This window comes from Lithobates pipiens, unplaced genomic scaffold, assembly GCF_037356315.1.
Source record: "Lithobates pipiens isolate NorthernLeopardFrog02 unplaced genomic scaffold, aLitPip1_a1.2 Scaffold_28, whole genome shotgun sequence".
In the NCBI taxonomy this organism is placed as follows: Eukaryota; Metazoa; Chordata; class Amphibia; order Anura; family Ranidae; genus Lithobates; species Lithobates pipiens.
Genome location: NW_027507789.1, coordinates 91069004 through 91086027, shown reverse-complemented (window position 1 = coordinate 91086027; position 17024 = coordinate 91069004). Strand labels below are relative to the sequence as shown.

The window sequence follows — 17024 nt, the reverse complement described above, 5'->3', positions numbered from 1 at the left end:
CCATGCGATCCGAGTTTGCAGATTGCACTGCAAACGCATCGCATCGCTCCAGTGTGAACCCAGCCTAATAAGCGATCGTTTTTCTGATCGCTGTATTAGTGTCACAGGTGACGCTAGTTAGGCAGGTAGGTATTTAGGTTCGCCGCAGCTTTTTATAGCGCCAGGGACCCCCATATACTACCGCATAAAGCCCCCTGATTGCCCCCTAGTTAACCCTTTCACCAGTGATCACCATATAACGGTTACAGGTGACGCTGGTTGGTTAGTTATTTTTTTATAGTTTCAGGGCACCCACCATTTATTACCTAGTCTCACTAGTGTACCCCTAAATTTAGGGTTGTCTACTTTCCAATATGGGGTCATTTGGGGGGCGTTTGTGCCATCTTGGCATTTTATGGCCTTCAAAACTGTAACGCCCTTAGAAAGCCTGAAGGCGGTGCTTGGTTTTCGGGGGCCCCGTACGCGGCTAGGCTCCCAAAAAGTCCCACATATGTGGTATCCCCGTACTCAGGAGAAGCAGCAGAATTTATTTTGGGGTGTCATTTCAAATATGCCCATGGCATGCGTGAGCAATATATAATTTAGTGACAACTTTGTGAAAAAATAAAATAAAATAAAAAGTTTGTAATTTTCCCGCAACTTGTGGCAAAATATAAAATATTCCATGGACTCAACATGCCTCTCAGCAAATAGCTTGGGGTGTCTACTTTCTAAAATGGGGTCATTTGTGGGGGTTTTGTGCCATCTTGGCATTTTATGGCCTTCAAAACTGTAATAGGTAGTGAGGAGTGAAGTCAAATATTTACGCCCTTAGAAAACCTGAAGGCGGTTCTTGGCTTTCGGGGCCCCGTACGCGGCTAGGCTCCCAAAAAATCCCACACATGTGGTATCCCCGTACTCAGGAGAAGCAGCAGAATTTATTTTGGGGTGTCATTTCACATATGCCCATGGCATGTGTGAGCAATATATAATTTAGTGACAACTTTGTGAAAAAAAAATAAAAAAAAATTAAAGTTTGTAATTTTCCCGCAACTTGTGGCAAAATATAAAATATTCCATGGACTCAACATGCCTCTCAGCAAATAGCTTGGGGTGTCTACTTTCTAAAATGGGGTCATTTGTGGGGGTTTTGTGCCATCTTGGCATTTTATGGCCTTCAAAACTGTAATAGGTAGTGAGGAGTGAAGTCAAATATTTACGCCCTTAGAAAACCTGAAGGCCGTTCTTGGCTTTCGGGGCCCCGTACGCGGCTAGGCTCCCAAAAAATCCCACACATGTGGTATCCCCGTACTCAGGAGAAGCAGCAGAATTTATTTTGGGGTGTCATTTCACATATGCCCATAGCATGTGTGAGCAATATATCATTTAGTGACAACTTTGTGTAAAAAAAAAAAAAAAAATTTTTTTTTGTCATTATTCAATCGCTTGAGGCAAAAAAATAAAATATTCAATGGGCTCAACATGCCACTTATCAATTTCCTTAGGGGGTCTACTTTCCAAAATGGGGTCATTTGGGGGGGGTTTTGTACTGCCCTGCCATTTTAGCACCTCAAGAAATGAGATAGGCAGTCGTAAACTAAAAGCTGCGTAAATTCCAGAAAACGTACCTTAGTTTGTAGATGTGACAACTTTTGCGCAAACCAATAAATATACAGTTATTGACTTTTTTTTTACCAAAGACATGTGGCTGAATACATTTTGGCCTAAATGTATGACTAAAATTGAGTTTATTGGATTTTTCGAATAACAAAAAGTAGAAAATATCATTTTTTTTCAAAATTTGCGGTCTTTTTCCATTTATATCGCAAAAAATAAAAATCGCAGAGGCAATCAAATACCATCAAAAGAAAGCTCTATTTGTGGGAAGAAAAGGACGCAAATTTTGTTTGGGTACAACATTGCATGACCGCGCAATTACCAGTTAAAGCAGCGCAGTGCCAAATTGTAAAAAGACCTCTGGTCATTTACCAGCAAAATGGTCCGGTCTGAAAGTGGTTAAAATACCGAGCGTCTATCTCCGTGCGGTGAATAGAGCATTAGTTACGTTTATTTGGGCCCAAAAAACACCAAGACTTAGGCAATCTATTCTACATCTACCAAAACAGCAGGGAGGGGTGGCTTTTCTTGATGTAAACTTGTACCATATGGCATGTCATATGACGAGATTTATAGATTGGGGCCGATACGGAACACTTAAACAATGGGTCCAGGTGGAGCGGCTCCTCTTAGGAGTGGATTTGGAGGGACTGCCCTGGTGTCAGCAGAATCTTCCAAGTCGCGCTATACTTCATCCCACAGTGGGTGAAACGTGGCGGATAATCCAAAAAGCAATTTGAGAGCATTTGGTGGCACCAGGGATCAAGTCCTGGGGAAAAAAAGTGTGGGAACTCCTTCCCAAGATCCACTCTCCCCACCAAAAAAAAAAAATTATACGCTCATATGCACAAACACTTCAAAAGGGGTATTTTTCATCCAATTTTTCTATTATGTGTATGAGGCTTAACTTAGTACATAAAAAAAAACAATTCTCAATAAACATAAATACGGTAATTCTCAGAATAATCAGCATTAATTCAATTGTGCTTCCATCCAAATGTGAACATAGTGTTCTGATCTTTATTGGGAAATTTTATTTTGTATATAGAGTGTTTATGTGGTGAGTTTACACTTTTCATTGAACAGAGTTTTAAATTTAGTTTATTTCGTTTTCCACATTTACAAAAAGCAGTAAAAAATATTTCTTATACATACTATTACAAATCACTTTGTTTAACATTCGTAGTATTTCAATATTTTCGACATTCATATAAAAACAGACAGTAAGAAAATACACCTTGGGTGCCCAACCGGATCGATCCTTAATATACCGAAAAGAATAAAAAAAAATAAAAAAAAATAAAAGGGGGGGGGGAAGGGGGGGGGCTGATCCTCCTCACCTCATGTGTTCAAAATTATCCTTTTGTGGTCTTATCTTACCCTTATTGTTGCCCCTCCCACGTGACTCTTTTTCTTAATTCCAGTTTGTGATATGTGTAAGGTGGGGATTCCTCTCCTTCCATCCCCACTCCCTTCTACCGTAAATTTATGTGAGAAAAAAAAAAAAAAGACCCGGAGAAAAGGGGCCCCCCCTATCCCCTCCCCCCACCCCCCCCCCTAAAAAAAAAAATAATAAAAAAAAGGGAGAAACCCCACCCCCCATGGGTTATGAAGTATATGCATCCAGCTTCCCTCCCCAAGACGCCCACTCCATCCCCCATAATTCCAAGATATGTTGAGGACTTTCTGAATTCCATCCAATTCCTCCAAGTATCCTGGAATCTCATTCCTACTCCCCTTTGAAGGTATATTAATTCTTCCATAATCCTCATTCTGTCTATTTCCCTGAACCAATCTCCTATCCCTGGTATTTCCTTTACTTTCCAATATCTCGGGATCAGTACTTTCGCTGCGTTCAGCAGAAATGGAGTTAATGCTATTCTATATTTTTCCCTGGGGCCCTCGGTCGCGTGAAACAGACATTTCCAGGGATCCAGTTCTATTTCTGTCCCATCAATCTCTTTAATTAAGCCCACCACTTTTTCCCAATATAACTGAATTGCGCTACATTGCCACCATATATGGGCGTGAGTTCCCTCCTTCCCGCATTCTCTCCAGCATAGGGGTGATAAATCTTGGTTAATCTTATGCATTTTCGATGGAACATAATACCATCTAACCAATAATTTATAATTCATTTCTTGTATCTTTGTATCTATTGAAGTGGAATGGGTATAGTCTATAACTTTCCCTTTCAGTTTTTCTGAGATTGATTGGTTCAGTTCACCTTCCCATCTCCCCAAAGAGGGCATCGCCTCATCCTCCATTGAAGTTATTAGGGTCCTATATATTTTAGAAATCCCCTGTCTGCCCACTCCTCCTCGGTCAATCAATTTCTCCCAGGGATTTAAATTGTCGCCAGAGCGGAGAGGTTTTGGGAAGGACTCTACGAAATGTTGGAGTTGTCTATATCTCCATCCATCCCATGGTGTTCTGCCATATTTCTCTCGTAGCTCCACTAATGAGCATAAGCTATTTACTTTTATCACATCCCTTAATCTTAATCTGTCCCTATGAGTCCACTTCAAGAACATTTTATTTTATTTCCCCGGGGGAAAATAGTTATTTCCTGACAGGGGCATTTGGGGGCTATTATTTTGTCCTACTGTACCTTTAAGTACCCCATCCCATGTTCTTAATGTTTCCATTGTAATCGGGGATATTCCTCTAGGGAGACCCCTAAACTTCATTGGAATCCAAATGGTCTGACTCAGGGCAACGTTACTCATATTATCTTCCAGTGGTACCCATTTTTTATATGGGGCGTTATAAACCCAATCCAGAATTCTCCTCATTACCGCTGCTGAATGGTATTTTTGAAAATCTGGAAGGGATACCCCTCCCTTATCCTTAGGTCTATTCATTATCTTATAGGAAACGCGACTTCCTCTTTTATTCCATATAAATTTCTGAATCAGGGATTTAATAATTTTAAAATAGGCCCCTGGGACATTTATCGGAAGGTTCTGAAAAATATATAAAGCCTTTGGAAGAATCATCATTTTAATTACGCTTATCCTACCAAACCATGACAGTCTATGTGCAGGGTATCCTTTAAGGTCTTGTTTAATTTTATTTAACCACTTTCAGACCGGACCATTTTGCTGGTAAATGACCAGAGGTCTTTTTACAATTTGGCACTGCGCTGCTTTAACTGGTAATTGCGCGGTCATGCAATGTTGTACCCAAACAAAATTTGCGTCCTTTTCTTCCCACAAATAGAGCTTTCTTTTGATGGTATTTGATTGCCTCTGCGATTTTTATTTTTTGCGATATAAACGTAAAAAGACCGCAAATTTTGAAAAAAAATGATATTTTCTACTTTTTGTTATTCGAAAAATCCAATAAACTCAATTTTAGTCATACATTTAGGCCAAAATGTATTCAGCCACATGTCTTTGGTAAAAAAAAAGTCAATAATTGTATATTTATTGGTTTGCGCAAAAGTTGTCACATCTACAAACTAAGGTACGTTTTCTGGAATTTACGCAGCTTTTAGTTTACGACTGCCTATCTCATTTCTTGAGGTGCTAAAATGGCAGGGCAGTACAAAACCCCCCCAAATGACCCCATTTTGGAAAGTAGACACCCTAAGGAAATTGATAAGTGGCATGTTGAGCCCATTGAATATTTTATTTTTTTGCCTCAAGCGATTGAATAATGACAAAAAATAATTTTTTTTTTTTTTACACAAAGTTGTCACTAAATGATATATTGCTCACACATGCTATGGGCATATGTGAAATGACACCCCAAAATAAATTCTGCTGCTTCTCCTGAGTACGGGGATACCACATATGTGGGACTTTTTGGGAGCCTAGCCGCGTACGGGGCCCCGAAAACCAAGCACCGCCTTCAGGCTTTCTAAGGGCGTAAATGTTTGATTTCACTTGTCACTACCTATTACAGTTTTGAAGGCCATAAAATGCCAAGATGGCACAAAACCCCCACAAATGACCCAATTTTAGAAAGTAGACACCCCAAGCTATTTGCTGAGAGGCATTTTGAGTCCATGGAATATTTTATATTTTGCCACAAGTTGCGGGAAAATTACAAACTTTAATTTTTTTTTATTTTTTTTTCACAAAGTTGTCACTAAATGATATATTGCTCACACATGCTATGGGCATATGTGAAATGACACCCCAAAATAAATTCTGCTGCTTCTCCTGAGTACGGGGATACCACATATGTGGGACTTTTTGGGAGCCTAGCCGCGTACGGGGCCCCGAAAACCAAGAACCGCCTTCAGGTTTTCTAAGGGCGTAAATATTTGACTTCACTCCTCACTACCTATTACAGTTTTGAAGGCCATAAAATGCCAAGATGGCACAAAACCCCCACAAATGACCCCATTTTAGAAAGTAGACACCCCAAGCTATTTGCTGAGAGGCATGTTGAGTCCATGGAATATTTTATATTTTGCCACAAGTTGCGGGAAAATTACAAACTTTTTTTTTTTTTTTTTTTTTTCACAAAGTTGTCACTAAATGATATATTGCTCACGCATGCCATGGGCATATGTGAAATGACACCCCAAAATAAATTCTGCTGCTTCTCCTGAGTACGGGGATACCACATATGTGGGACTTTTTGGGAGCCTAGCCGCGTACGGGGCCCCGAAAACCAAGCACTGCCTTCAGGATTTCTAAGGGTGTTACAGTTTTGAAAGCCATAAAATGCCAAGATGGCACAAACCCCCCCCCCAAATGACCCCATTTTGGAAAGTAGACACCCCTAAATTTAGGGGTACACTAGTGAGACTAGGTAATAAATGGCGGGTGCCCTGAAACTATAAAAAAAAATAACTAACCAACCAGCGTCACCTGTAACAGTTATATGGTGATCACTGGTGAAAGGGTTAACTAGGGGGCAATCAGGGGGCTTTATGCGGTAGTATATGGGGGTCCCTGGCGCTATAAAAAGCTGCGGCGAACCTAAATACCTACCTGCCTAACTAGCGTCACCTGTGACACTAATACAGCGATCAGAAAAACGATCGCTTATTAGGCTGGGTTCACACTGGAGCGATGTGGGAACGCCACGAATGCGCGGCGGGTTCCCGCATCACATGCCTCCCGGCGGCAGTTCACACTGCCCTATGCGAACTGCTGGGAGTGTCAGTGAAATGTTAATGACACCTCCAGATCAGTTCGCATATCGCAGTGCGATCTGCAAACTCGGATCGCATGGTGTGAACACCCATGCGATCCGATTCTGCTGCGGACCAAAAAAAGGGTCCCGTGCGAGTTTGCGGCGGGTGCGGCGGGTGCGACACGAATTCAGCCATACTATCTGTATGGCTGAACTCGAATCGCACAGAGATCGGATGTGATTTGCACTGCAGTGCGGTGCGAATCACATCCGTTCTCATAAACCGCTGCAATGTGAACCCAGCCTTAGTGACACTGGCGACGGGGGGTGATCACGGGGTTAAACCTTTATTGGGGGGGGTTAGGGGGGTACCTTAGAACTAAAGGGGGCTAACCCTAACTGCCCTAACAGTTATTACAGTCACAAATGACACCCGCCGGGTGATCAGGGGGTTAAACCTTTATTAGGTAATAAATGGCGGGTGCCCTGAAACTATAAAAAAATAACTAACCAACCAGCGTCACCTGTAACAGTTATATGGTGATCACTGGTGAAAGGGTTAACTAGGGGGAAATCAGGGGGCTTTATGCGGTAGTATATGGGGGTCCCTGGCGCTATAAAAAGCTGCGGCGAACCTAAATACCTACCTGCCTAACTAGCGTCACCTGTGACACTAATACAGCGATCAGAAAAATGATCGCTTATTAGGCTGGGTTCACACTGGAGCGATGCGGGAACGCCACGAATCCGTGGCGGGTTCCCGCATCGCATGCCTCCCGGCGGCAGTTCACACTGCCCTATGCGAACTGCTGGGAGTGTCAGTGAAACGTTAATGACACCCCCAGATCAGTTCGCATATCGCAGTGCGATCTGCAAACTCAGATCGCATGGTGTGAACACCCATGCGATCCGATTCTGCTGCGGGCCAAAAAAAGGGTCCCGTGCGAATTTGCGGCGGGTGCGGCGGGTGCGACACGAATTCAGCCATACTATCTGTATGGCTGAACTCGAATCGCACAGAGATCGGATGTGATTTGCACTGCAGTGCGGTGCGAATCACATTCGTTCTCATAAACCGCTGCAATGTGAACCCAGCCTTAGTGACACTGGCGACGGGGGGTGATTACGGGGTTAAACCTTTATTGGGGGGGTTAGGGGGGCACATTAGAACTAAAGGGGGCTAACCCTAACTGCCCTAACAGTTATTACAGTCACAAATGACACCAATGCAAAAAAAAAAAAAAAAATAGCAATTGGTGTCACTGTGACTGGGGGGGCAGGGGTAATTGGGGGGTGATCGGGGGGGTAAAGGGGGGGTGTGAGTGTGCCTGGCATGTTCTACTGTGTAGTGTAGTGCTTGTGCAACTCACCGATGCTCTCTCCTCGGTGCCGGAACGAAAAATACCGACACGGAGGAGAGAATACATCACTTCCTCTCCTGAGTTTACATTACAGGAGAGGAAGTGATGTCACCGGACATTTTCATTCGTCGGGAGCGATCGCGAGGGGGTGGCCATGAATGAATGGCAATCCCCTCGTCCGGGATCGCTCCCGAACGAATACCGACCGCCGCAGGCACCGGGCGGGGGCCCGATCGGGCCCCCGACCCGCGGGCAGGCAAGGACGTACATGTAAGCCCTTATGCCTGCCCGTTCCATTCTGTCGACGTACATCGTCGTGCGGCGGTCGGCAAGTGGTTAAAAGAGGGAGATAGTTATCTTGATATAAGTCTGCAACTGATGTCGATAAGTATACTCCCAAATATTTCAGGCCCCTCTCTTTCCACACAAAGGGGAAAAGAGCTCTAAGTTCTCTTCTCTCCTTTGGGGAGGTATAGACATTTAGTATCTCAGTTTTCTCCCTATTAATCTTAAAGTTCGAGACACTCCCATATTCCTCCAACTCCTGCAGAATCCTAGGGAGGGACTGTTTGGGGTTCATTATATAAAGCATAATATCATCTGCAAATGCAGATATCTTATGCTCATTCTCTGAGACCTTTATTCCCTCAATTTCATGATTCGCTCTTATAGATGCCAAAAGAGGTTCTAGAGAGAATACAAAAAGTAAGGGAGACAGTGGGCATCCCTGACGTGTACCGTTATAGAGCCCAAAGGAATTTGATAGGGTCCCATTCACCTGAATCTGAGCTGTGGGGTTAGAGTATAAGGCCTCTATCCACCTTAACATTCTTGGGCCTAAACCAAATTTATGTAATGTCTGCAGCATATATTCCCATTCTAACCTATCAAAGGCCTTTTCCGCATCGACCGATAGGAAAAGGGAAGACTGCCTCCTCTTCCTAACTTCCTGCATTAAGAGGGTTGTCCTCAATATATTATCCCTCGCCTCCCTCCCAGGTACAAAACCTGCCTGATCTCCTTCTATACAATCTGGCATATGCTGTTTCAACCTCTCAGCTAAAATCCTTGCATAAATTTTTACATCCTCATTAATCAGAGAAATAGGTCTAAAGCTAGAGCATAATGTTGGATCTTTCCCTTCCTTTGCTAGTATAGTTATGAAGGCCCCCAGAGCTTCCTTACGTATTTCCCTTCCTTCCCCGATTGAATTCATATACTGATGAAAATAAGGTGTCAGAGGTCCCATAAACTTTTTAAAGTATAATGACGTGTACCCATCGGGCCCTGGGCTCTTCCCATTCTTACTATCCTTAATTGCTCTCTCTATTTCCTCCTTAGAGATATCCCTATCGAGTATACCAGCATCCTCCTCTGCTATCCTCGGTAGTTCTACCTTCCGGAGATATTGTTCAATTTTTTCCCTTCTGTTTTGTTTGTCCTTGGGGTCCTGGTTGCCATTTACCTTATATAGTAGTTGATAATATTCTGAGAAGATGTTACTGATATCTCTTGTTGCGTATTTCATTACTCCCTTCTTATCTTTAATTTTTGCAATATAATTAAAATTTCTACTAGGTTTAATTACCCCTGCCAGGATTCTCCCCGGTTTATTACCAAATTCATATTGTCTTTTGGCGGACTTTAAAAAGGCCTGCCTGGTTTCCTGCTCCAGTATATCTCTCAGTGCCTCCCGTTTTCCCATAAGTTCGACCATTATTTTATGGTCATTTAACCCTTTATGTAACTGTTCCAACTCCTGGATTTCCTGTAAGATCAGTGATTTTCGCACTGACCTTATTTTCCTTCTCTTAGCTGCTTCTGCTATCAATCTCCCTCTCATATATACCTTATGGGTCTCCCACAACACAGTTGGTGTAGTATTCTCTACATTATTTTCTTTAAAAAATAAATTCATATCCCTTTCCAAAGCTTCAAATATTTTATGATCATGCAAGAGGGATTCATCCAACCTCCATACTCTTTGCCTGACCGGTATGTCCTCCAAATCCAAAACAGCCATAACGGGGGCGTGATCTGAGAGGGTTATTGATTTTATTTCTACTTCCCTTAACCCCTCCAGGAGCTGATGATCTAAGAGGATATAATCAATTCTTGAATAGGAATGATGTACCTGGGAATAATAGGTAAAATCCTTTCCCCCTGGAAGCGCAATTCTCCACACCTCCACTAATTACTGTCAATGTAATTTTTGTTTAATTATCTTAAGGTATTTACCTTCTGAGCGTAGGGATGGGGGTTGGGCATCCAGGGTAGGATCAAATACAAAGTTAAGGTCCCCTGCCATAATCACCCCTCCTTCTTTAAAACATTCTAATTTATTCAATACTTTCCCAAAGAAGGGACAGGGGTGGTAATTAGGGCAGTAGATATTAACCAACGTATACATTTTATTAAAAATAGAACCTTTGATAAATAGATACCTCCCTTCAGAGTCCGATTCCATAGCCTTTAAAGTAAAAGGGGTATTTCTGTCAAACCCAATAGCAATTCCTCTTCCCCTTTTACTAGAGGAGTATCCATGAAACCAGGTTGGGTAGTTTTTAGACTTCAGACCACTATTATGGGACCATTTAAAATGAGTTTCCTGTAGGAAAGCAATATTTGATGACCATTTTTTCAATTCCTGCTAAATCTGATATCTCTTATTGGGACTATTTAGCCCTCTAACATTATATGTAACAATCTTCAAAGGGGGCATCTTTCATGGAGATCGGTTATAGCTAGCCATAGACATTCCATCGTGAAATCAAAAACAAAAAAAACATATATTTTTTACCTAGATCGATCCAGTCGGTACACCCTACATTAATCAATGTGAAAAAACATATTCCCCCCCCGATATTCTCCTCCCGCCCTTCCCGCCCCCCCACCCTTTACACATTGAATATCAATGTTACCGTCCTCCAGGCTAGTGCCTATTTACCAGACCCCAGCCCTGGTTGGACCTTCCTTGAGGGAGTATAAGTGCCCGCGTGGGCCCCCGAGCCTCACCCCCTTTTGGAGGTGGTCTCGGGGGGGCACGCGGGCACCGCCCCGCCCCCGGCACATACCTCCCCTCCAAGCGAGCCTACTCAAAATCATCCTTGCCCAGAACCTTTATTTTTTATTTTTTTACCCTTCTCACCCCTCCTCCCCTATTCCTGCCCACCAACCTGTTATTATTTATTTGCCCCAATTTTACCTCTTCCACCCCCCTCTCCTCCCCCTTAATCAAAAAAGAGAGAAAAAAGAAGAGAAGAGGCCCTACACTCTATTCCAAGGTTGGTCTCTTAATTTCGTCCAATCTAGGGGTTTTTTCTCCCAATTTTCTAAGTTAACACATGGCATATTCAGTTTATTGCAAAATTCTTTCAAATCCTCTGGGAATCTTAAGATAGCTGATATCCCTTGATTTTTAGCTATCAGACATGCGGGGAAGCCCCATCTATAAGTGATCTTCTTCTCTTGTAGTTGATTTATTAGGGGTTTCAATGCCCTTCTACGGCTCAGTGTCTCTTGTGAGAGGTCAGAAAAGATAAGCAACGTAGCTCCCTCGTATTTAATGGTTTCAGAGCTTCTTGCATCTTGCTGAATTTGTTGTTTTGTTTCGTATTGGGTAAACCTCACAATTACATCTCTCTCCGTCTCGGGTCTTGGCTTCTCTTTTGTTTGAATTCTATGTATTCTATCAAAAGCTATATGAGATGTTACTTCTTTTTTCATTATTTTATTAAAGACTTCTCGAAGCACAGTCTCCAACTCAGTGTTTTTCATGGATTCTGGTAGGCCACGGATTCTTAAATTATTGCGCCTATTCCTGTTTTCCTGGTCCTCTAATTTATATCTGATATTTCTCATTTCTATCCAATCCATATCCGCCCTTTTTTGTAATTCCGAAATAGCTTTTTTATGCTCTTCTAATTGTATTTCCGATTCTTCTACCCTTTTTAATACATTTTTAATATCTGCACGAGTTGCCTTTAATTCGCTCTTAATCATCCCTTCCAGATGTGACATCATTTCTGCCATGTCCTGTTTAGTGGGGAGTGATTGGGGGTTAATTCCTTCTCTTTCTGGTTCCCACATCTTTCCTGACTCTTTTTGTTGATATCATTCTTTCGAGCTTTTCTGTGGAGTTACACCTTCTTCTATATTAGGTTTTTTGCTTGTCTGTCCTTCGCGGGCAGGTGATGTTCCTTCTCCCCTTTCTGCCTCCCTTTCTTCCCTCTGGTCTACTCTGCCCTGGGCCATATAAGTTTTTATAGAGTTCCCTTTCCCACTTTCTATTTGCCCAGCTTTGGCTCCCCTCCTTACCATTATCCTTTCTTCCCCCTTCCCCTTCTTTTTATTCTTTCAAATTTACGTTAATAAGCGTTAATATTATTTAACTCTATTACCAACCTAGTCTCCCCCAGATTATAATTCCTTCTGAGGAGCAGGCACTTTTTCCTTATTTATTCCCTTCTTCTTTTCCCCTTCCCTCTCCACTTCCCCCAATATACTTGTATACAAATCCGTTTTCAATTACAATACATTCTTAATATTATACAATTTTTCCAAAACTATATGTTATATATATTGTGTGTCCTAACTCTTAAAAAAAAAAGAAGGGTTTTCTTTTTTTTTTTTTTTGAGATAGATGCAAATAATGCAAAAAGGGCAAAAAAGATGCACAAAGTGCAAAAGGTGCTAGAGGTACAAAAATTACAAAAAGTGCCAAAGTATAAAGATGCTAAGAAAAAAAAAAAAAAGGGGGGAAGTACAAAAACGTGCAAAGATTGCAAAAAAAAAAGTTGTTGGATATTGCCTTTCTCCTTCTGCAGTGATCAAGAGACTAGGATTAGGGTAGACATTTGTATACCCAATACAACAACCTGCCTGTCTCTCCCCTTCCCACATTGTCACCTGCACCCCACTCCTTTTTTTTTGGGGGGGGGGGTAAATAAAAAGGATACAGGGCTTGGACTAAAAATACTTTGGTAGATGGAAAAAAAAGAGTAGATAAACTAAGAAATAATACCCCTTGTAAGTCCCCCCCCTCTCCCCTATCCCTGCTGCTGGGTGTATCCCATTCCCTCATCCTTCCCCTAAATTGTTTTTTTTTTGTTTGTTCGGAATATTTTTGCAATCTTGGCATTTTATGCACTTTTTTGTAACCTTGCACTCTCTGCACTTTTTTGTATTTGGATCCCTCCCCCTTTTTTTTTTTCCTTTTTTTTTTTTATTAGTATTTTTTGCACTTTTGGCACTTTTTGCAACTTTTGCACTTTTAGCATTCCTTGCATTTTTTTTGGCACTTTTTGCATTATTTGCACCTATCTATTTATTTATTTTTTTATTTATTTTTTAGTAAAATTTTTTTTATTTTTTGCAATCATTGAACAGAGTTTAGATAACACAGGGTTAAACGGGAAGGTCATAAATTAACTGCACATTATCTGGACAGAATGCTTGGGGTGATAGCGATGTGTTCCCGCTTAGGAGATGTATGTTAGCTTGGGGGGCTGCAAACTCTGCAGGGCTCTAACACACACTCGCTGCTATTCCAACCTAAGCTATTTCCACATAAACTTCCCTCCTGGCATTAAACTTTGCCAGGTATTTGGCAGGGTATTGCTGAGTAATGGCAGGGCATGTATTGCAGATTATTGCCAGGTTATTGCAGAGTATTGGCAGGGTATTTCAGAGTATTGGCAGGGTATTGCAGAGTTCTGGTAGGGTATGTATAGCAGAGAATTGGCAGGGTATTGCAGAGTATTGGCAGGGTATTGCAGAGTGTTGGCAAGGTATGTATTGCAGAGTATTTGCAGGGTATTTCAGAGTATTGGCAGGGTATTGCAGAGTACTGGCAAGGTATGTATTTCAGAGTATTCGAGAGAGAATAAAAAAAGAAGAGTTCCCCTTGGGGTTTTCAGGCAGGGGTTCTCTGATCACCCTGGGGAAACTCCAGACACTGTCAATTCATGTAAGCTAGCATTTGATGCCCCCGTGAAGTCGCGTTCCGCCTTTTTTCTCCCCTTCTTTTGTCCCCCCCCTCCCCCCGCTGTGTCCATCTTGGTGGGTGGTTGAGGTGGGTCAAAATAGTGGGGCAGCGGATCCAGGATGACCCTTTGAGGGAAGGCACTGTTTCGTTTTTCAGATTTTATTAGAAGTCTCTGGTTGAAAAGCATTGGTTCGGTGGAACTGGTAACTATTATCGAAATAAGTTTTGATATTACATTCATTTTTCGGTTAAAACCTATTATATTGAAAGTCTTTTTTTCTTTGATTACCTGCAGAATATACAATATAACTACTCCTTTCGCCAGGGCTTTGTTGCTTTTTACCCCCTGAAGAAGACCCTGACTCCCTGAAGGTCGAAATGCATTGGGGCAGCCCGGGTGCTATTTTGCAACTTTTGAAAAAGTGCTGTACTTGTAAATTGTTCCTGTAACCTATTTTGTATTAAATGTTGCATATACTGTTTATCCACTGATATGCTATAATATTATATACCAGAGCCTGTATTTTTAAATCTATGATGGCTAATAAGCCGTTGAATCAATAAAATAAATATAACTTTTTACGGATTTATCTCTGCTTCTTGTTGCTGCCTGAAAACCCCAAGGCGAAACTCTTCTTTTTTTATTCTCTCTCGAATACTTAGGGGTGTGCAGCTAGCTCGTTTTTCATTCATTTATTTACATTTATGCACTTTTTTCCTCCTTATGTATTGCAGAGTATTGGCAGGGTATTGTAGAGTACTGGCAGGGTGTGTATTGCAGAGTATTGGCAGGGTATTGCAGAGTATTGGCAGGGTATATATTGCAGAGAATTGGCAGGATATATATTGCAGAGTATTGGCAGGGTATTTCAGAGTATTGGCAGGGTATTGCAGTGTCCTGGCAGGGTATGTATAGCAGAGAATTGGCAGGGTATTGCAGAGTAATGGCAGGGTATTGCAGAGTGTTGGCAAGGTATGTATTGCAGAGTATTGGCAGGGTATTGCAGAGTATTGGAAGGGTATTGCAGAGTACTGGCAGGGTATGTATTGCAGAGAATTGGCAGAGTATTGCAGAGTATTGGCAGGGTATTGCAGAGTACTAGCAGGGTATGTATTGCAGAGAATTGGCAGGGTATTGCAGAGTATTGGCAGGGTATTGCAGAGTATTGGCAGGGTATTGCAGAGTATTGGCAGGGTATATATTGCAGAGAATTGGCAGGGTATTGCAGAGTACTGGCAGAGTATGTATTGCAGAGTATTGGCAGGGTATTGCAGAGTATTGGCAGGGTATTGCAGAGTACTGGCGGGGTGTGTATTGCAGAGAATTGGCCGGGTATTGCAGAGTACTGGCAGGGTGTGTATTGCAGAGTATTGGCAGGGTTTTGCAGAGTATTGGCAGAGTATTGGCAAGGTATTGCAGAGTGTTGGCAAGGTATGTATTGCAGAGTATTGGCAGGGTATTGCAGAGTATTGGCAGGGTATTGCAGAGTACTGGCATGGTATGTATTGCAGAGCATTGGCCGGGTATTGCAGAGTACTGGCAGGGTGTGTATTGCAGAGTATTGGCAGGGTATTGCAGAGTATTGGCAGGGTATGTATTGCAGAGAATTAGCAGGGTATTGCAGAGTACTGGCAGGGTATGTATTGCAGAGTATTGGCAGGGTATTGCAGAGTATTGGCAGGGTATTTCAGAGTATTGGCAAGGTATTGCAGAGTACTGGCAGGGTATTGCAGAGTATTGGCAGGGTATTGCAGAGTATTGTCAGGGTATGTATTGCAGAGTACTGGCAGGGTATGTATTTCAGAGTATTGGCAGGGTATTGCAGAGTATTGGCAGGGTATGTATTGCAGAGTACTGGCTGGGTATGTATTGCAGAGTATTGGCAGGGTATTGCAGAGTATTGGCAGGGTATGTATTGCTAAGTACTGGCGGGATATGTATTGCAGAGTGTTGGCAGGGTATTGCAGAGAATTGGCAGGGGATTGCAGAGTACTGGCAGGGTATTGCAGACTACTGGCAGGGTATATATTGCAGAGTATTGGCATTGTATTGTAGAGTATTGGCAGAGTATTGGCATGGTATTGCAGAGTATTGGCATGGTATTTCAGAGTATTGGCAGGGTATTGTAGAGTACTGTCAGGGTATGTATCGCAGAGTATTGGCAGGGTATATATTGCATACTGAAACTTAATAACACTCTTCCCTTCTCAGGAGAGAAGTAAACTGGCAGCAGTGCAGCGGCTTTGGCCCCAGGAGACTAGGTAGAGGGGAGGGAGGGGACAATCCGGATCTAATCCGTGTGTCTGTGACTAAAGCCCTGGGTGGCACCAAGCCCCTCTCCATTAATGCCAGTGATTGCCATTCCAGCCTCTAGCATGGGTCTCAGCCACCCCAATTTCCAGAATCTAAAGGAGGTAGGCAGATCTCAACTTCGCCACTTCATCAGTCCCGGTAAATGGGTGACCAGGGAGAGCATCATGCAGGATCCCCTTTTTGCGAACCTCACATTTTGGCAGAAGCTCCAGTTGGCTCAATTTTTGGTATCACAGCCCACACCAACCCCCTACGGGAGGGCCCTGATGCCCTTTGAACTTTTGTGCTCGGAGCAGGGGCCGAAAAACCATATGATCTGGCTGGCATACTAAACCTTCGTAATACCCCCAGAGGGTTACAGACCCCCTTACATAGCCAAGTGGCAATGTGACTTGAGTATACAGTTAAATGAGAGACAGGTGGAGAGGCTTTTCCTCTTCTCGAGTAAGACCTCGGTATGTGCCCAACAGCAGAAATCAGGGTACAAGATATGTTCTGGACAGAGGTACATGACATAAGGCAAAGCTTCACGGATCGGGTGCTGCCCTGGTCAGGCTGTTCCTCTTCTCGAGTAAGACCTCGGTATGTGCCCAACAGCAGGAATCGGGGTACAAGATATTGTCTAGATGGTATTACACCCCAACCAGGATACTCAGCGCACGGACCACTGTTG

General features: G+C 42.6%; 1 long non-coding RNA gene across 1 annotated transcript; it reads left to right on the top strand.

The window, feature by feature from the left end:
• Nucleotides 1–14099: 14099 nt before the first annotated feature.
• Nucleotides 14100–14546, top strand: LOC143934868 (uncharacterized). Its single transcript, XR_013263398.1, has 2 exons — nt 14100–14240; nt 14333–14546. It is a non-coding gene; the product is annotated as an uncharacterized LOC143934868 (long non-coding RNA).
• The last annotated feature ends 2478 nt before the right edge of the window (nt 14547–17024 follow it).